We start from the raw sequence: 21,410 nt of genomic DNA, 5'->3' as shown, positions 1-21,410 counted from the left end.
TTAAGTGACACTAATGAGGTCGTTGAAAATGATACTTCAGCAATTCAGCATGCTGTTAAATGTGTTTATTCTATAATGTCATCAAAGGTTATTGTTTTCCCTTGTAATAGATAAAATTCATTACCATAAGCATTGTACTTCCGAGTGTAAGAAATACAAGATGCGAGTTAGTCAGGTGTGTTTCTGTTACATGTCACTTTTAATCTGCCTCCCCAAGTGATTAGATGCTTAAACTACACTTCAAAGTACAGCATTACTTCCTTTAAATATTTCTTTAAAAGCTCAAACCATTGTTAGTGCCATTTAGAATTTAGCCCTGATTCTCTATCAGCGTGCCAAGTAGAGACCCAAATGTGAAATGCATCAGTTGTAAATAAATACTATACATGTGTGTGTGTTACACACACACCCTTGATTTTTGATTGCTGGTCGCCATGCAATATTACTTCTTTTTGGACAACAACATGGTAATTTGATCTTCTATCACTACTTGTTGCATCAAGATGGGGACAAGTGAATACAGAGCAGTGGGAAGAAGGAGGGAGGTGGTGGGAAGAAATGCATTCCATCATTTCTGAAGAAGTGAGCAGGAAGGGTGAAACTGTTCACCTAATGAAGCTCTTCTTAGAATTAAAAGTCAGGTGGGGGTTTCCCGAGACCCTGGTGATTTCTTACAGGAAGTGTTTACAGTATCCCTCTTAACAACAGAGGCTCCTCATTTCCCTTGCCCTCCCCCCCCCCATTGCTTCAGAAAAGTAAGGGACTTTTCACATTCCCACCGCTAATTCTAAGCACCATTGGGGAAAGGTCAGAAACTCTTCAAATATTAGAACTCTTCAAACTCTTGTAGAAATGTCATTGTGGATTCTATGGTGTTGCAGAAAGGTAAGCCTATGAAACGTGTGAGCTTTAGGTTCTATACAGCTCTGGTGTATTGCTTTGTAATAAGGGTTACTTGTTGCCATTGCCAGCTGGCATGTAGGCTGAAACCCTTCCTGGGGGCAATGACCCAGCAACCACCATCCAGGCCCCTGCAACCTCAAAAATCAATTGCTGGCAGATGCCTTACATTGGGATGCCTCATAAACGTATTTGGAAACTGCAGAGGGTACAGAATATGCTGTTGCTTGCCTCTTTGAGACAGCAAGTAGACAACATTTTCAACCCAATTTTAAGCAATCTGTACGTAAAAAATGGTAATTTCAGACTCTGGAGCTGGCATGTTCTATGATGCTGTCATTATCTTAAGTCTAATATGCCTCCTTTAATGTGCCATTCAATTCTTGCTTAGATTCACCACTGTACCAGGATGATGTGAATCTAATGCTGGGCCTTTTCTATCATGGTCCCTACCCCTTTGCTGAGCCTCCCCGGTGTTCTACAGATGCTGTAAAACCTTCCTGCTCAGTCATCCTTTAGAAATGTCTTTGTAATTTAAATGTTAGATTGACTTTCTTAACCCTAAGCCAGAACTCAATACACATGGTGGAGGGATGGTGCGAGTCACTTCTTGTGAATGCCTAATATACTAATACCCCATATACCCCATAGTTGCCTTTGACTGGACTTAACTGTCCAAGGACCCTTTACCTTTACCTTTACATATACTAATATACTAATGTGGCTTGTGTGATTTCACACCCCTTCTTTTTTGAAGGGGAAATATCACAAATGGGACATTTGAACAGAATGGCCAGTTCAGACTGAATATTATCTGCACAGTAGGTGAGGAATACTTTCTTCACATAAGAATTACTCCCCATCCAGACAGTGTTTCAGCATGTGCTTTATAGTAATAACAAGTCACATCTCCTACTTGCAGAACTTTGCTTATGTATAGCTATATGTTTCTATAGATTCACCTCTCTACTCTAGCATTTGACACCTGAGGTATATAGTTTAGGATCCACCCTATTTTCTTGACTGTAATTTGTTCTGTTTTTATTATTGTATTTTTAAATAGTTGCAACCTGTCCCGGGAATTCATGATGATGGACAAGTAAAAAATAATAATCAAATAAATTAGAATAATAAGGAAGACAAACAGACAAAGGCCATTTTAAGGTGAGATTTAGGGGATCACCAGCACTGGATCCCAAATTAAAAGTTATATGTTTGAAAAGCCTACTGTCTGAAGAAAGAGATTCAACATCTCCAAGGATGCTGAGTGATCCATAAATCACTGTTTATGGCACAGAAATCACAGCCCAAAAGTCAAGAAAAGGATGAAAGTCACAGCAACAGTGCTCTTCCTCATGGGTTGGGGGGTGGAACGTGTCTGGGTCACATGCCCCCTAACCTTCTCTCTTTCTCCATTGAGCTCTGTGACATTTGTCTATCTGCATTCCATAAGATCTGGCCCTGTTTGCCTTCGGAAAGTACTGGTAACTGTGTTTTACAGTTTTTCCCCCAATGACACAAATAATCTCAGCGCAAGATGCATTAACTTCTCAGAAGGGCTTGCTTCCTGTCTTCTGTTCTTCAAATAGGATTTTATGTTTTGTTTGTTTTACACAAGGGGAGAAAGGGGAAAGAAGAAACAAAAGAAAATTTTCCCCATGGGAAAGTTAGCCTCAAAGTATAGCATTTCTATAGCAGGATAAACCACTATAATCACTGCAGAGAACATAATTACAGACAGAAACAGAGACAAAAACACAGATGTACTGAACAAGCAGTCTTGTCACTTCAAAATCAGAAGGTCAATAGGCTGGTTTGTCTTGAAGTCTGGTGAAACAGACATTTGCCTTTTTCTCTTCAGGGATTCCTACTGAGGTTTTAATTCTAAGCACACAGCTAGGCATAATTCTAAGTGCCAAGTCACATGACCGAATTGGTGTGCTGGTGTTGTGTCCACCAGAACATTGTCTCAGGTTCAGATCTCACCTCAGCCACAAACTTACCCTGTAGCCTCAGGTAGGCCCACTTTCTCTCAGACATCCATTTGCAAGATGGAAATCGTATACAGAGTTACTGTACAGATTGCAGAGACAGTGCATGTGAAACTCATTGATATAAATGCTAGGCAAATCAATCCAGTTTGCATTTCCTTGGGTGAACTAAGCTAACGCTGAGCTAGCTCTTGAATGACTATGTCCTATTTCCAGCCTATTATATGAAGGTTTAAAGATTGACAGCTAGGGTGGCCAGTTATGAATTCCCATAGCAGATGATTTGCAGCATCACCCAAAAGAAGACACCAATTTGCACATGGGGATTTATATATATAGATGCAAATTTAGAAATAATGGTGATGATTTAAATAGAAATACAATACATCTCACCATAGTGAGGAAAAAACAAGGTGCCTTATGTGCCTGCCTGCCTGCCTGCTCAGTCTGCTGACCAGGTGCCGTTAACTTGTTCCCAAATAAATAGGCATATACCATAATTCTAATACCTAACAGGGTTTTACAAGTATTATTTGTGTTTGCAGCTGACAACTTTGACTTCTTAGCAAGAGTGTAACAAAAGAGGGTCGCATCAAATATTACTGGAAAGCATGAAAAAAATTCCACCTGAGATCAACTTGCATTTAGACAACTTGGCACCTTAACAGTGCACTCCTATACATGCCTACACAGAATAAGCCCCATTGAGTTCTATGGAACTTAGTCCCAGGTATGTGTTGATAGGATTGCAGGTTTAGGCAAACTAGATTGTAACCCAACCACATACCTGGGATACTGGTGTGCTACTGGCAAGTTGGCAGAACTGGAAGTCTGCTTTGGCAGGCTCAGACATGGACTTGGGAGACAATCTTTCAATCACATCCATGCCTGCGTTATAAATTGGGGGTCCAGCCTGGGCACTAGCCAGTGTATTACTTGCCTACCAAACCATCTATCCTGAACCTTGCTGTATTACCGTTGATATGTATTGGCATTAGTTGCTGATCAACAGGCATGGGAAGGAATTTTACCATTTTCCAAGGTGAAACAGGATTGATTGATTGATTTGCCTTCAGCACAACAACGAGGACATATAATTTAGCTATTGTGGCTGATTTTATCTATATATTAGCGATAAATGTGGTATATTGTTCTTATGTACACCACTTGGAGATTTTTAAAAAGCGGTTTATAAATTCTTCTAAGCAGTGATTTTCTCTGGGGGTACACAGGAGTACGCATACCCCTAAACATTTTGTTAATCTAAGTTTGGCCTCACTGAGGGGCAGTATTTCAATATGAGTAGGAAAATGAAAGTACCCCTAAACATTTTTTTTAGAAAAATAGCACTGCTTCTAAGTAAAAAAACAAAAACAAATCAATGGTTACATGCTGGTTCTGTCCTTCTGGCTTCTTCCATTTTGTCACAACTTATCTTGGCTGGTGCTGGGACAATGGGCATGATCCATTGTCAGGGATGGAGGAGTGGGCTCTCTCCTTTCATTCTGGCCTTAGGATGCATGGGCTCATAGTCCAAGCCACCTTGGAGAGCTGGCAGGCCGGCCATAACCCCAGGTTGACAGAGGTGGATATAGTAGCAGTGCACACCACAGTGGCCTGAAGCTCACCTTGTGCTGTCAGAAACTGGATCCCTGCCACTGCCATTCCAAACTGCAGTGTGAGCTCTACCCACTGAAGCTGTGGCATTTTTAGCTCATGCGCTGCCTTTGCGGTTCTTGCACTCCTGTTTTGCTCTGCTCCCTGCTAAGGCCACAATTCAGGCTCGCCCACACGTAAGATCTGGGTGAGTAGAATAGGGACAGCATGGCTCAAAACTTTTAAGTCAACAAATTGAATTAATCAGGTTCAACCCAATTTGGAACTATAGATTAAAGCCAGCAGATTAGCAGACACCAATGTAGTCAAGTAGCGGGGGGTGTCTTGATCCTTAGACCACTAGCATTGTGAATCATTGCAAACTGTGGGTGCACACATGCATCTGTGTGTGCTCTCATGCACATTCATCCATAAGGAACACACAGAGATCACACGGCTGGAAGAAAGGTTCATTCCCTGCTTCCTGGCCAAATTGCCCTTTTAAAATGTGGTTTGGGGGGTTATTGGTTTGTTTTTTAAATTTTGATTATATATTTTGTGGTTTTAGATTTTGATTTTGTTCTGTGAACCACCCTGAGACCTCCGGGTATATAAATAATAATAATAATAATAATAATAATAATAATAATAATAATAGGACTACTAGTGAGAAGTAGCAAAAAAACAAATGGAAAAAGTGGTGATTAATTGCAAATGCCTCGTTACTGAGCACTTCCTCACACAGTGCCACAGAAGCAGCTGCTGAACAGACTAGCAGTAGGAAGTTGCAAGGAGGGGGGAAAGGAGGGGAAAGATACTGAAAGACTCTTAAAAAAACAGTTTTTCTGCCATAGATCATCATTTTTAATGATAAGGTATCTTCCTACCATGAGCGAGTGCAGCTTTTAAAAGGGAAAAAGCATTGTAATATTTGATGCCTGCCACCTCCCCTTCCTCAACACAACAACCACACAAGCAGCTGATGCCTTTTCAAAGCCCAGCATTGTTCTGTTCAATTCATTCTTGGCCTATTGTTGGCCACTCTCCTTTGACTGACATGTGACATTCTTGTCTTCATGGATGGGGAAGCAAAGCTCTTGATGGTTATTGACATAAGAAAATGTCATGTCTGAATATGTTTTAGTAGGACCTTTCTCTCTTGGTTCCACCTTCTTCCCCCTCCCCTCCCGTCACACAGTTTGCTACATTTAATGCCATGAAAGCCCTAAAAAAAAAAAAAGGACTCATCATCTAAACCCTTAATTATTCTCAAGGGTTTTCAAGTGGTACTTAATTGCCAGACAACATTGAAAATCACATTTGCAGCAAGTCTCTCTTGCAAGGCAGAACACACCACATCGGCCTTTCTGTACATGAGGGTGGCTGAAAGTACAACATGTCTTTGTGGCTCAAAATACAACACTACAGGTCCCTAGTCAACGATGGTGAAGGCAGCGCTGCTAAGAAGCTAAAGACGAAGAGCTAAAATAGAGAGGTGATCAATTCCTGAAGGTTTCTACTTTAAAACATCCCAAGGTGCAGTCCTGGCTTTGTGGGAAATTGGTCTTGCACAACCTCTGACCATGTAGTGTGATGATGCAGTAATTGCAGGGTGTGCTAAGGCAGTCTATGGAAATGAAACTAGTGTGGATGCTTCAAAGCAACAACTGCACAAGAAGCAGCGATATTTTAATAGCAATGGTTGGAGCTAACGTCATGTTCCTTATTTTCAGTGTGTCTACTCTGAGTAGCACTGGATGCAAGCCAATTCACCTAATGAGTTCTGTCAGCAGTAGACCTGTGCGAGGACTTCTGATTGTGCAGTGAGGCTTTCCACATCTTCCCCGTACAACCCCTGAAATTAGCTCACAGGGGTGGGAGAACACCCAAAACAGCACATGGGGTGGGGGGGGGGGAGAGGGGATATTGTTCCATTTGACAAGCTGAAATGCTTGGGAATTCAACACTGAATTCCTCCCTTGTGGACACCTGTATCGGGCACAACCTGGACAAAAATCAGCTGCCGCGTTGACTGGTTTTAGAAGAGGTAGCTTTTATTTTCAGCCCATTTTACCCCCTTTTTTGGCCTCAGGTATTGTGGAATTCAAAAGCAATAATATCATTAAAAATAAATGCAATGGGTTTCTTTTCCCTGTGAGGAAACACCTTCATGACAAGAGAAGGCAGTTTGCTAAAGGCTTAGCGTAGACGACTACCACTTTCCAAGGGTCCTCCAACTGTCACTTAAAACAGTGCAGCAGCCACTGAACACTCTGTGGGGAGGGAGGGAGGAGAAAAGTGGAAAAGCTGAAGTCATCACGTGGTCCTGGACAGCAGCACTCAGGAGGTTTTTCTGTACATAAACTTCTGATGCAGTGAGACTTTGGAATGACACAATCACAGCCACTTTTCACTCATTCCACCACAAGTTTTTAGAGGAGTGGGGGGGGGGTGGATGTAGAATTAAAAGTCCTTCCCAGACACAGAAATAGCTTTTACGGCACTGGTTTTCACACATAAACCAAGGGGTTACGTAGCTGGTGGTGTGAAAGCTCAAATAGGTCTCATCTGGAATGCACTGGGAGTGGTTTAATTTAATTTAGTAATTGGCATTGGTCAATTTCTGTGCTTGCATGAATGATTATCATCAACTCAGCAGATGTGACACAGATTCAGTACCTCTCCTTGGGTTTTACCAAAGGGCACTGAAAGTCAGGGATTCTGAAAGCTTTGACGGTTTAGGACTAGGATTGGTTTGAGGAAGGGCTAGAATGACAGAGCATCTTTTTTGCATTAAGAAGGATCCTGGTTCAATTCCTGAACCCCTGAGGAGCTACTTCCAGTGTAGCCAACACTGAGCTAGATGGACCAACAGTCTGACCTGCCATAAAGCAGCTTCCTATGTTCCTGTGGTGCAGCACAGGATGAGATCAAGGCCAAGTTTGCAGGAGATGGATGGACTGGGGTTTAGTCTCATTGTTCTATCTAGTGTACCATGCTGTAGCTTGGCACACTCATAGACTATAAAGCGGCACATTCTGGCAGTAAGTCAGCACGTACAAGACAACAGATTTCTCACTTGTGCCTGTTGCACAACAAAGAAAGCAGTTCAACCTGTGACAATCAGAAGGCACCTGGAACTCACACAGCACTTCCAAGGCTAATGTTTTATCACATGGCTCTGTTCTCCCCTCAGTCCAGGTGAATGGCACATCTCATTAACTGGTTCAGAAGGAATCTATAGACTACTACATCCTCTACTGTAAGAGATACTGCCACTGTCGGTATTTTGCATTTGCGCATTTCTTGGTGCAAAATTTCATTCTGTTTCTAGCCCTCTAGATAGGTTTTTATAAAGAATAAAACTGCAAATTTTGTTGGGAACACATGTGGCGCTTTAGAGCTACTTTGTAAAATCCTTGATGTTGCCAAGATGGTAGCATCAACAGGTTTGCCTGCTTTCAGTTTTTAATATACTGAAAGGAGACAGAACCATGGCAGCTGGCATCAAAGGCAGAACCTAGAGTCTAGAAGTTTTTCAACCCCAAAATGATGTTCTAAATGACACAGGAGAGGTGCTCTTTACTAGCTGGACCAGAAAATTACAATTAAATAACAAACCGGCCACCCTAAGTGGCATTGAGACTGATGTTGCCTTCTTTGGGATCGGTTTATTTGCGGTTCCTGAAAATGTATGAAATGCAAGACAGCTACGTATCTTTTTTGACAATACAAAAAAAGCGCAATTTGCTAGCTCAGTGAGAATGCAGCCAAAACAACTCTGCCTTTGCCAGCCAACCATATTTAGGAATGGTACCTTGAAGACCTGGCACTGAAGATTCCTTAAATAGCAAAGCACTTTTGGGATTCCACTATGCGGTACACCAACCACAGTGAACAACACTAAATAGATTTCACCTAAAAACACTGTTCAGAATTCTTTATTGACATCAGTGAGACTTCTCCCCAGGAACAAGCTTGAGGACAGTCTCCTAATCCCTATCATTTCTCTTCAGCTGTAAATATCTTCCCATGGCCCCCAGATTACTCCTCTGTGTTTGGCAAAAAACTGAAATGTCCTTGGTAACTGCCTTAGGAGTGGGATTGTGTGCATTTATCTGTATTGTAAAGCATCTGTCTCCCGCAGTAAACAAATTGCCACTAATATAATTATTACTATTATTGTTTCCTATAGCACTGAAATATAATTTTGGAACAATTCAGTCCCCCTCAGTGCACAATTACAATTAAGCAGAAGTCAGTGATATTCCAAAGCTGTCATTTGACTCATTATTTCTTGGAACTGGCCATAGTTAACATCACCATATTTAAAATGGGTTGAAATATACACTCTGCCTGAAATATACCCTCTGCCAGTTATCACACCCATTAGCTAAAGGCCAAAGAATGCAAATTAAATGGAAACAACAACAGCCGCAGCCACAGTAACACAGCTTGGGAATATCGTGTTTTGGAATAATAGGGGGTTATTTGTTTTGGTTTTTTTGCTCTATCTATTGTCAGCCAGTTTCCTGAAAGACCATTTATATGTTTTATATACATACCATCAGCCTGATATCTTCGACACTCTTTACGTCTTGTGTAATACACTTAAGGAGCCAGTGCTTCTTAGACATTGGCACTGGACATTTATTTCAAGCTAGCTCCGAAAACTATATCTGCATCTACCTATGTTTGAATGCAGACCATATGTTGAACCAGGGAGCCATCTGGCAACCCCTCCCACTAGCATCTGCAAATGTGGATCTGTGCTTCACAGTGTGGGCTTTCAGGGCTGGGCTTTGATTTGTTGCCCTTTGTGCTCAGCACTGCATTATTAGCGTAAAAGTGAAAGTGAGATGCTGCAAGAAAATAAAACTGAAAACCAGCCTTCATCCCAGAGAGTTAGCAGAGTGATTAACAGGCTGGATGTGAGAATGAGGCCCCGGGTGCAGTTGGAGGATAGATGTACATATGCCCTCTCTTGCTCCCATAGTGAGCCTTGCATAATTTTCATTCATTTGTTTTGATCAGACCTGTCAGTGTAGCATATCCTCCCAGCTTACACATTCAACTACTTCTCCGTTAGGCTTTCTAGTACATCCAGAGGTACAACAGTGGACAAATGGTAATATCTGAATGGTGTAATTTCAAACGTTGAAAGAAAAAGAGCGCTGATCTATGCTATCTGCTCGCAAAGTATAGTTTTTGGCAGAAGAGGGCAGATTTTTTTCAATATAAATTAATCCAATGGAGTACATCATCACACCAGACCCTGCATAAGTCACTTGGTCAGAGCAATTCTAACAGCTTCACAGTGGAGATCTAAACTCTCACTATTATTATTATTTTTTAAAAAAAACGTATACATATCAGAGGATATTGGAATCATAAGACAGGCCGATCTACATTTGACCACATTGACAGGCCAGTTGTACTAATGGTATGAGCCTGTAGGTCTAAAGTGGTCCTAACATAAGAAGAGTTATTCTGGATCAAAAGTGCATCTCGTTCAGCATCCTGTTTTCTCCCAGTGGCCAACCTGATGCCTCTAGGAGGCCTACAAGAAGGATATGGCTGCAATAGGACTTTCTCACTTCTGTTCTTCAACAAGTGGTATCCCAAGGCATGTTGTAATATATCATCATGACTGGTGCCCATTGACACCCGTATCCTCCATTAATTTGTATAATCTCCTTTTAAAGCCATCCAAGTTGGAAGCCATCTAGACATCTTCTGGCAGCAAATTCCATAGTTTAAACCATATACTCTATGTGAAGTATTTATTTCCTCTTGTCTGTCTTGAATCACCCATGATTCAGTTTCAGTGGATGACCATGAATTCTAGTATTATGAGAGAGGGAGAAAATGTCTATCCACTTTATCTACACTGTGCATAATTTTATGTACCTTTATCCTGCTCAAGACCCACAACCATACTGCATTACTATAAGCAAAAAAGCTCCAAACTTTGCAACCTCACAGAGGAGTTGCTCCAGTCCCTTGTTTATTAATACTTGGGGGCATTAATAAGGTACTGGGTTTTGTGGCCATGTCTTTTGTGCTAGCAATCTGTGTCCATCCTGTGGTTTTGAGGGGATACAGCAATGTTTATATGGAAGGTGCTAAATAGCACTCCCACAGGAACATGTCAGCTACAAAACAGGCTTTTCTCACAGAACAAGCACAAACTCTTGTCTATTGAGGGGATACCACATTTCACATAACAGCCCTTGTTCTTCTAGCATAATTCAGCTGATTGCAGTCAGAAACCTGGATCCCTGTATTGGCCCAATCGCTCAATAACCAAGGAAATAAGCTCCGCCTCTAGTGTAAAGTGAAGATTTACAAAGTTCCCTGGGAAGGGGGATTGGTTGTTAAACCACTCTGGAAACTGCAGCTTTGTGAGGGGAATAGAGCTTTCCTAGTAACACTCAGCACTTTTAACCATCTGTGGTTTCCAGGATCCTTGGGAGAGAAGCCATACATGTTTCCCTCATGGGAAGTGGTGTGATTCCGTTTTAAATGTCTAGTGCACATGGGGCCTGCGTCTAACTGAGATGAACCTTGCTTGGACCAAGTTCAGCAGGGTGCTCAGACATAGGCATCTGAAAGCATCCTCTGACCGACAAGCAATTTGTGCGATTACATTTCTAGCCATGGGCATAGCTGGGGGGGCAGGAAGGGGCAGCTCCCCCCCCAATCAATAAAATTCAATTAAAATACATAGCAAACTGAGGTTCTGCCCCCCTAACAAAAGCCCTGCCCCCTAACAAAAGGCCTGCCCCCCCCCAAAAAAAATTCCACGTTTCTAGCGCCCTCTTAGCCTATGCAATTACTTTATCCTAGTCCTGTCGCTGTTTGGTATGACTGCTGCTGTACTCTGTCTACCCTAGCCAAAGAGAACCAGCGGCTCTAAAAATTAACTACAGGAGAACGCTGTCGTTCAGGCTCAGTTATTTACAAAGTCCGAGATATCTGATTCTTCCATTTCCTCCACGTATCCCATGCCACTGTAACCCTTGGGATATTAGTTCTCCCCTTTGTCCAAATGCCTGATTATCTGAATATTTTGGATGTCTCCCAAGCCATTTGGCCCAAAGAAAGTGGACTGTAGTGTATCATATAACTCCGTCCTTGGTAAAAACTCAAAAACAAAAGCATTTACTAATGAGTTCTCTCAAAGCAGAACAATCCCTAGTCCAGATCTAAGAAGAGCCAGCTATTTCCAAAGTCAAATGCCCAAACACAAGGGACAGGCAGAAATTTGTGACCAACGCAGTAGAAAAGGGCCGGGCAGCCTACCATTAAAGGCTGCAGACTTCCCAGTTCTAATTGATTTGAAAGGGTGTTGCTAGCGTGCAGGCTTGGCTTTTATCAGCTGGGAGGAGGGAATCAATCTGCTGCACTGTTTAGAAGCGTATGAGATCTTCATCCTCAAAGTCCAGGGTGGCTTTGGCATAATAAAGAGCCTATCTCTTCATCATGGTAATGCTCGCAACCCAGCAATATGAGCTCATAGCAGCAGGCCTCGGCACTCAGAATTCCTCCGTTTAAAAGGTGTCACCGATTAAACTATCGCATTTCAAAGGGCTCCCATACAGTAAATAGGAAAGAAAAGGAAGAAAGGGAGCTGTGGCCTTTTGTTAGTCAAAAAGCTATGGAAAGTGATAATTAACCCATTTTTTTTTTGTATTGAGAAATCATTTGGACAAAAGTCAAGGCATTGCCACCCTGTCAATTGTGAAGTCTAGATAAGGACATTATATCCTGCGGAACAAAGAGTGACTGAAGAGGCTGAATGGAAACTAGGCCACTCTACTACTACTACTTTTCCTAACCCCTCTGAAAAGAGACTTTTTTCCCTCCCTCCCCCACCCCCCAAAAAACCCCAGCGGTGGCAGAGGATGGAATGCTCCCTCCTTCCATATATACAGATAGATAGATATAGATATAAAAACATTGACTATGGTGCATGTTTTTGCATTCTGTTAAATATTCAGAGATACCGTGCAATTAGCATGTCATTAATGAATAATTAATTGCAGCTAAAGCAGCCTTCAGATTTTTGAAGCTAAATTATTTAAACAGCAAATATAACAATAGAAAGCATATCCCCACCCCCTCCTGCATATTCCCACCCACCCCCTTTTTGAGCAATGTGCAAGTCAAAAGCATATGTTGTGTGTGTGTGTGTGTGTGTGTGTGTGTGTGTGTACCTAAGGGTGGGTTCACAGTTTTTCCCCTTGATCCAAGTTGTTTCAGCCTTCAATGCACTTCCCACCCTCGCCAACTTTCACTGAAGAAAAAGAATGCATTATTTTTAGAATGAATGAGTTCTTTTTGTTAATATAAGCATCCAGAAAAACTAAAAGGCAGTTTGAGCAGCACGGATTCCAGCAAAAAAAACTTTTAAAAGATAAACATATTTATTGCTCTGTGGGACAATGTTAAGATCTAATAATTCTTATTATTCTTCCTTTGATACAGTTTGACTGTTAAAATGTTCACTGGGTCTATTGACAGCTATTTGGCCATTACAAACTACCACCGTTAAATAGGAAGTAATTTCTTGCCACTTGCTGATATACATCACCAGTAAGACGTTGGTTTATATTTATAAGCTGCACATCTGTGGATCAGTTGGCTTATCCATCTGTTAACTGCACCAGTAAACAGTAAGTCAATGTGCAGCTCCCTCATCCACCCCATCTATCATGAATGCTTCCTTGAACTGTATATTTATGTGTAACAAAGCTCTACTTAAGCAAGTAAGTACATCTTGAGAATGGGCACAATGCAACCCTGACTTTTATGCTGTGGCTCAGTGCTCAAACATTATTTTGCCTTCTTTAATTCTGGCTTACAGTCCAGTTGGATCATCTCCTGGGGCAAAGCCTATTGACATGAATAGGACCTGTACAAAAAAAACCTTCATGAGTATCTCTTGAAAGAGCTGCTGTTTTTTCAGTGAAACTTTTACAGAAGTTCCCAGTGGCTCAGATATTTTAAAGAGAGAAAATACCCCTCCCTGGGGACTTACAAGTAATTGCTGTGCATTGCTATCCACTTACTTTAATCAGTACTGGCAATGAGATATTGTTCACCATTGCACCTGAATCATTTATTTATTTTATGTATTAAATCTGTATACTGCCCTTCATCCGCAGATCTCAAGGCGGTTCACAACATAATGTTGGACAAATGTTGTGAGGATGCAGGACACACTACATAACACCCCCACCCCACCCCACCCCGAAGCACCTGTTACCTGAGGTGGTCATCTCATTCATCTCAATGATAGGGCCGGCCCTGCATGGCAAGACTTTTCAAGTCTGAGCAGCCAAAATTGGAATTGCAGCTCAAATCCCAACAGCTCTTTGCTGGGTTGGTTTTCCGAAGAGCTTAGCATGCTGGTGAAATGGAAGATGAAAAGTTTGGGAAATTCGACCCACAGCCTATAGTGCTAAGCCTTGAGCCTTCACCAGAACTGCCAACGAACACCACCAAAGAAAATGTGAAAGCCCTCCTGAAATTAATAGGAGCTATGCAAGAGCGCAGTACTGCTCTCACGAAACTGCCATTTGTTTCAATGGGGCTTGTATATGAGGGGTTTTTCCAGTGTAAACAGTGCTACAGATATAAATAGTCCAGGAAGCAGGCCAATTACGCTGCAAATCAAATTCAGTCTCCCAGTGGGTGCAGAAGAATACATTGGCTCAGTTCAGATTATCATCTTAACTGTGGTTCAAGGTTTTGGGGTGGTTTTTTGTGGGGGGGGGGTTTAAGAGTGAGCTATGGCAAGTCTTTGGGTTATATGCTCCACTTCCTTTCATGCAAAAGAGTAAGAAAGTGGCATCTTCTATTTTCATCTTAGAACAAACCACAGTTGTATGTGACAATAGTGTTATTATATAGCTGAGTCACTAGGTGGCATTGCACTTGGTTATATCTGCATGGATCAGAAGTTTCCTATATCTGCCCTATTTGAAGAGAAGCAGGATGAGCCAGTATGGTGGTGTGTTGCTGCACCACAGCCTGCCTGACAGCATCACTGCTGCTGCTTACTGGAACAGTGTGGAGGTGGGCCAGGGCAGTGGTGAGGTTAGGGCTGTGCTGGTAGACCAGTGGAGCCATTTATCTTGAAGAGAGGTGATACCATTCTTGGGTAGCTGATGTGTTCTATAAGCCCTCCATGGCATGCGTAGCCTAGTCAGGGAACTGCTAGCTGCTCATGTCAACAAACCAGAATCGAGCTGTAGTGTCAGCTTCAGCTTTTTAAAACAACAACAACAACAACTAGCTTTGGTTAGTACATACTACAGTTCCTCAGGTTGATATGTAACATGGAACTGTGGTTTGTTTTACAGTAAAACAAGATTCCTTTACTTCTCTCACATGCAAACCAGCAGAGGAAAAAGAGTGTGAACGTCCAAGGTTCACTACAGCTCATTCCCTATAATATTGTAAACCATCCCTTGCCAATGTGGCCCTCCAGATGGTTTGGACTACAAATCCCATAAGCCATGCTAGCAGCAGCTATGCTGATCTGAACACTGATTTATGGTATGTGTTCATTTGAACCAAGCCAGTATTCAGAATCATATATTGGACAGGCCCCAAACACTTGGTTCTCAAAAGTCAACAGTTGTCAAAAGCTTTTAACAAAATGTGGTCTATTTTAATAAATATGTTAAAGTTTTCTACAGTTTTTTTACTGCCATCTTGTATGAATTTGATCTATCACATATGCTATTATGGGATATGATCAACAGTGAATGTAGTCTATAAATATTTTAATTAATAAATGAAATGAAATAAGAAGACACTCTCTTTCTTTCTCTCTATTTTGGTGTCCAGAATGCTAACAGAGTTTCAATGAGTCATAAAAGTACCCCTCTTGCTTACAGTATCACCCTTTATTCAGGAAACATTACACCTTTTTTGCATAATAGGGGATTTTGAACCATTTTTTTCAAGTTGATAATGTACTCTTGTGTACAATGCGATGCTCAACTTCATAATGCATTTTGTTATGCCAGTTATGTTCTCTGAGGAACTGAAAGTAGAACTTATCTCTCTGTTTATTGTGCTGAGGCAAATGGTAACATTTTCCACTTGATTAAGCATCATTTTCTCCATTTCTCCAGGCATTTTAAGCCCTGCTTACTGCCTGACATTCGGTAAATGTTTCTATCAATGCATTCTTGATCCTGGGGTCTGCAGCCCTCCGTATCTAAAACAAAATCAAGTTGAGTTTTAAGTAAAAGGATGAATCTCAAGAAACATAAATTTGGTCACTTTGGAAAAGAGTTTCTGGCAAAGATGTTCATGTGTCTTAGGGTCATATTCAGAACAGGACAGTATATTTCTAGAATTTCAAATAGAGGGCCCCAAAACACAACCCAATGTTAGCTTCTATTCATTAACTCTATTGGCCATTCCTAGCAACTAGTTATAGCCACACCTATTCGCACAAACTGTTCCAAATAGTTGCCAGGAATTTTCAGAACATCATATCTTGCAAACTAGCTGCTTCCAAGTTCAGCATCTGTTATTTTTCTAAAATATAGTCTGGCAATTCCTCCACTTTCTCAAGTATTTCTAAAGAAAATTCCAGCATGGCGCACCATTTTTTCCTCAGAAAAGGAGATCCCACTAGGATAGCCATTTCCCCAGGCCTCTATGAAGTCATTAACCTATTTTACTAATGGAAAATCAAAGCCAAAAGAACATGACAGTTCATGGTTGAGCAGCACCTCAAACAAGTCCCAGTCCAACAGTCCATTCATTAGAAACCATTCTCAACACAATGGCCAATTACCCAAGATTATCCAGAGACACAACTTTGGCGGACCCTTCTAATGACTTTCTGACCTTCTCTAGCAATTTTGCTACATATGCTTTTACCACTATTATCGCACTGCTTGGATGTTTGATCTTTTGCAAATAAATTTCGACTGACATGACCATGGTGGGTTTTTACACAGATGCAATGTAATGGTTAGAGAAGTTAGAATAATATAGAATCATAGAATTGTAGAGTTGGAAATGAACCCAAGGGTCAACTAGTTCAGCCTCTTGCAATGCAGGAATCACAGTGATCTCTCCACAGTCTTCTTTAGAATAAACTGAATGTTGCAAATGTTAAATAGTGGTTTAATTACTACTGTGGCGACCCTGAAAGCTCTCATTTTCTCCTCCTCACATGTACCACAGGTTAGGACAGTGCAAATTCCCCACTCTAACTTTAGACCTGACAGCTGATATCTAAAGTGAGGCTCATATCAACAACAGTGTAGAGTTCATTCTGATGACTACTGCAGGTTTCCTATCTAGGAGTTCATTTTTGTGATGGCAGAGCCCAATTCTAGAATTGACATCATACATAGGCTTGCCTTACAACAGGAAAATTTCTGACATGTCCTGGTTTTGGGGTGTAAAAATAGCGCCGGGGGAATTGGCAAAATGTCAGGGGAAACCCGGGTCTATGGCAACACGATGGAAAAAGCAGCAGAAACAGCTCAAAAAGCTTAAAATCACTATTTTGGGGGTAGGTTTCCCCAGAAAAGCTCAACAATATTGGTAGAAATTTTACTTTTTGAAATATGTCAACCCTAATCATATAGAACACTGTTCAGAACTGGAGAGAGAGAGAGAGAGAGAGAGAGAGAGAGAGATAACTAGCCAATGCCTAACTCTGAGCAGCTCAAATATAGAAAAACAAACTATATTGGGGAAGGAAAAGGCAACCCCTGTCAAGGAGAGACAAACAAGCTCCTCGCAGATCTCTACTAAATTCACTAGATTTTAAGAAAGAATGTACAGTATATCTTTCCCATTGCTCTCATAGGAACAACAATGCGCTTTTTCAATCTAGAAGATATTTTTGAGAAGTAGCTACAAGAACTGGAATCAGAGGATCATATGAACAGGATTGTGCGGGATTTCATGTGGTGTGTGTGTGTGACACACACACACATGCACACAGGGCTTTATTCCACCACACTGTATTGCAGAGAAAGGAAGACAGGCATCTGTCAGAAAACATCTCCCCACTGTATTGTGATTGATATCTGACAGAGCTCAGTGGGGTCCTAACTTAGATGAATTTAAATGACAAGACTTCCTTTATCAGCAATGGTGCTCCTGTTACAATAGAACAGCATGATTACTTCATAGAAAGAAGTAAAGGGAGAAAGAAATGAAGAAGAATCAAAGTTTGCCTCCTGAGCCCTGGTGGTATCACTGACCTGTCACTAGGTTGTGACCTCCCCTTGTTAATCCATGCAAATCAAATGGCTCCAATTTGTGCGGCTGATTGGCTCGCCTACGTCTTTTACCACAAGCATCACAGGCCTCTGAAACTTACTCCGCATTGCGATAATTGCATTTGAAAAAAATGACATGCATTCTGCCTTCTACCATGCTATGTTACGGGCGCTATATTCCCTCGCACCAGTTCATGATTAGTGTCAGAGATGGTTTCTGCATACACTACAATTACCACAACATCTTTCATCCTCCTCATCCTTCTTTCTGCTTCCAAAAGCACCCCTGATCCTATGTCAAAATCTGGGCTTGACTGCCATCACAGCTTCACTAATAGTGGCCCAACTGCTTTTATGGCACGAAAAGTCCTTGTTATTCACAGTAACAAGCACCGACTCCAACTGAGAGATATTATGTCAAACTCCAAGGCCAGTTACAAAACTTTCCCCATTCACAAAACTTGACAGACTCTGTACGCCAAAGGAGGGCATTTTCACACAAGATGCTTTTTCTTTTCTCTCTCTCTCCCTCTTTTTAAAAACTTGCCTTCCACATCCCACAAAGGGCCATAGAAGCTATTTTGTCCAGGTTTGCTTAAAAAAAAAAGTGCTTTGAATTGTGTCCCAATCAAGGATTCGCCTGCCTTTCTTTAACTCTCAAGCAAGTAAAACATCATTCAGTCTGCGCCTTTTTACTATTGCTCTGACTTTTCACACAGCAGCTTTTAAAAAAAAGGATAAGGTAGGGAACAAAATTAATGCATGCATGTTCAAAATAGTTAAAGAAGGAACCTCTTACAATACAAACCTATGCAATACAAACCTGCGAGTAAGCCCCATTGAGTTCAATGGCATTTACTCCTAGCTATTGTTCAATGGCATTTATCCCCAGGTAAGCATTCAACAAGATTACATCCTCTGTTTCATATTATTTTACAGCATGCCTACAGCTGTGGTTTGCAACAAATCGATGTGTGCCTTGCAACTTTGCTGCTTTTGCAGTGGGCTTAGCCAGCTTTTCAAGCAAATGCTGAAGGTTGCCAGTAGTGACAGATTTGAACCAATGTTGATGGTAGTAGAGGAGCTAGTGGAAGTGATTTGATAAGCCTGAAACAGATTGAGGGGCGGTGTCGTTCCAAACATGTAAACAACAGTGTCAACAATGCAGCCTATCAGTAAATGCAGCCTGCTTCTCAACCATCCATCTAATACACACTCTTTGCAGAAACAAATCAACAGCAAAAATCCTCACCATAATATTGACAAAGGGAAATGTAGGTTGCTGGTAGTGTGGTTGTTGTTTTTTTAAACTTCTACAAATAAAAAACCTGCTGTGAAGTAGTGATTTGCTGAAGGGAATTCAAGGCCAAATGGGGCCAAACCTGATTCACACACACACACACACACACACACACACACACGGGTGCTGCCCAATTATTATTTTTGAAACAAAATGCAAACCCCCCAAACCAGAAAAACCTTTTTAATCTGCCCGGCAGGAAATGCAGATACAGTGGTGAATCCATCGTTGTGTTTGCCCAGTCCCTTGTTAGGATTACTTTGCTGAACTGCAATCAGATATGCATAAGCACTGCACTTGTGAGTATAGCAAAAGGAAAAGCAAGGAAAAAAGCTATATAAATTGTAAGTCTTTATAAACTATAATAAGACAAATACAAACAATTGCATGTGCGCACATACACAAACCAGAGACCCAACTCCAAACCTGGATAGTTTAAACATGAAATCTAAAAGGTGTTAGAGACAAGCAATAAATCGCATTGGACAAGAGGAAAAGAAAGTAAAACAAAACCAGGGTCTCTAAGTCAGGCCCTCAGTATAGCACAGCACAGAAGCATGTTGTGGTTTGACCTGTGAAGTCCACACTCAAAATCCAGACCTCATGGGTTCATTTGGCCATGGAAATCACTTGGGCAAAATGACCAGCTCACAGCACCTCTGAAATGAGAATATTAAATGATCCACTACCACTGTTACTAGTGAGGAAAACCTCTGTGCACATATGCAGTCTGATCCTCTCACCTGCTGTCTTTAGCAGTTACAGAACAAGCAAAGATATGCCCCACAGCAGCTAAAACAGCATCTTCCTTCTAAAAACTGACCCAGCTCCCTCTTCAGTGCAATACCTCAGCACGGGAACAGTGCTTCCATGGAGAACCTCTGGAAGTGGCAGGAAACATCACTACTTCTCCATCCCCAGAAAGAGCTTCCCACTTTGAGAAAGACCACAGCAGGGAGATGAGACAATGGACACCTTTGGGGCATGAATCTATGTCATGCTGCAGGGTGGAGAACCTGTGGCTTTTCATATGTTATTAGACTTTTTCTGATGTTATTCATCATTGACCATACAAACTGGGGCTGATGAGAATTGGAGTCCAACAATGTCTGGAGGGCCAAAGTTTCTCTATCTGTGTTCTAGACCATTGGTGGAAAATCTGCTTGAGTTCTTTATCATTTTGAAATGATGAACAAAATTATTATATGCAGTAGCAGCAAGGACATCTATATAATCAGAACAAATTGAAAATAGCCAATCCTGGTTGTGAAAATTCCACTTTTAGTCTGACACCCAACTTCAAGCCTTTCCTCCTGCCATCACACAAATCCTTGCCCCCATCCTTTTTTTAAATGCAAGCACCGTCCACCTCCATCCCACTTTTATTTTCTACAGGATAACAGGACAAATTCTGCTCACTTTAGATCCAGTTTAGGAAGGCTACTGTTGGATAAAAGTCAAGGGCAAATGTGTCAGAGAATTTTTTTGCGCCCATATCTCGTAAGAGGATGTCTCACCTATATCTCTAACCCCTTCATTACACATTGGACTAAATGCAAAAATACTGCCATCGGGTTATCTGTGTTTCTGACTTACTGGAAAGCTGTGTCATCTAGATTTCCCATCTGGACCAAAATGATCTCATCGTTTAGTGACAAATGCTAGGCTGCGACAATCATTTTACCAACATACACATGATATCCCACAGCAGGCTCTGAAGTTAAAAGTGACTAGACAATGGTTTTAAAGGGATTCTAAAAAGTCTACTGCAGTCCCATCTGCCCTGCTGGAGAGCTTCCTGTCTACCTAGCAAGACCCAAGCAGGATGCTTGAAGCTGAGATTCCTGCATAGCAAGGGATTGAGCTAGATGACTCGGGGGTCCCTTCCACCTCTACAATTCCATGGCTCTATGGTTATAAGGCTCAGCCTTGCTGCAACCAAATTCATGGTGAGTGCCAATATGTGGGGTTGTGTTCAATGTGGCACTAGGTAGATCGTTCCATCAGTGCAAGCATTCCCACTCGCCTGACAGAACAACCCCCCTTTCCTCTGCCCCCCATACATTGTTCTGGGGGTTCTCCTGACCAGATTTGGGCTGAGCACAAGGGGAGCAGGGTGAGAAGTGCCACTGCACTAGTGGGAGTTCTCTCCATGCCTCCTCTTGGTAAATAGAAAACACTGCTGGTCTCTTCCCACCCTTGTTCCATAGAATACCCTTGTCTTCACTTACCCCTTCTTCTTTTTTTTTTCTTTCCAGTAGCACCTTAAAGACCAACTAAGTTAGTTCTTGGTATGAGCTTTCGTGTGCATGCACACTTCGTCAGATAGCTATATATATATAGGTATCTGAC

At 41.6% G+C, this 21,410-nt stretch overlaps 2 protein-coding genes across 9 annotated transcripts in view; both read right to left on the bottom strand.

The window, feature by feature from the left end:
- EBF1 (EBF transcription factor 1) overlaps positions 1-21,410 on the bottom strand; it is a 373,513-nt gene that overhangs the window by 209,736 nt on the left and 142,367 nt on the right. The window lies entirely within an intron of this gene.
- LOC310758022 (ovomucoid-like) overlaps positions 11,933-21,410 on the bottom strand; it is a 317,611-nt gene continuing 308,133 nt past the window's right edge. Inside the window, exon 5 of the transcript XR_014545619.1 lies at positions 11,933-11,945. The gene's annotated coding sequence lies outside the window, so the exon portion shown is untranslated. The remainder of the gene's footprint in view (positions 11,946-21,410) is intronic.

This window comes from Podarcis filfolensis, assembly GCF_964270895.1.
Source record: "Podarcis filfolensis genome assembly, chromosome: 2".
NCBI classification, from domain to species: domain Eukaryota; kingdom Metazoa; phylum Chordata; class Lepidosauria; order Squamata; family Lacertidae; genus Podarcis; species Podarcis filfolensis.
This window is presented reverse-complemented; position numbering and strand designations above follow the sequence as displayed.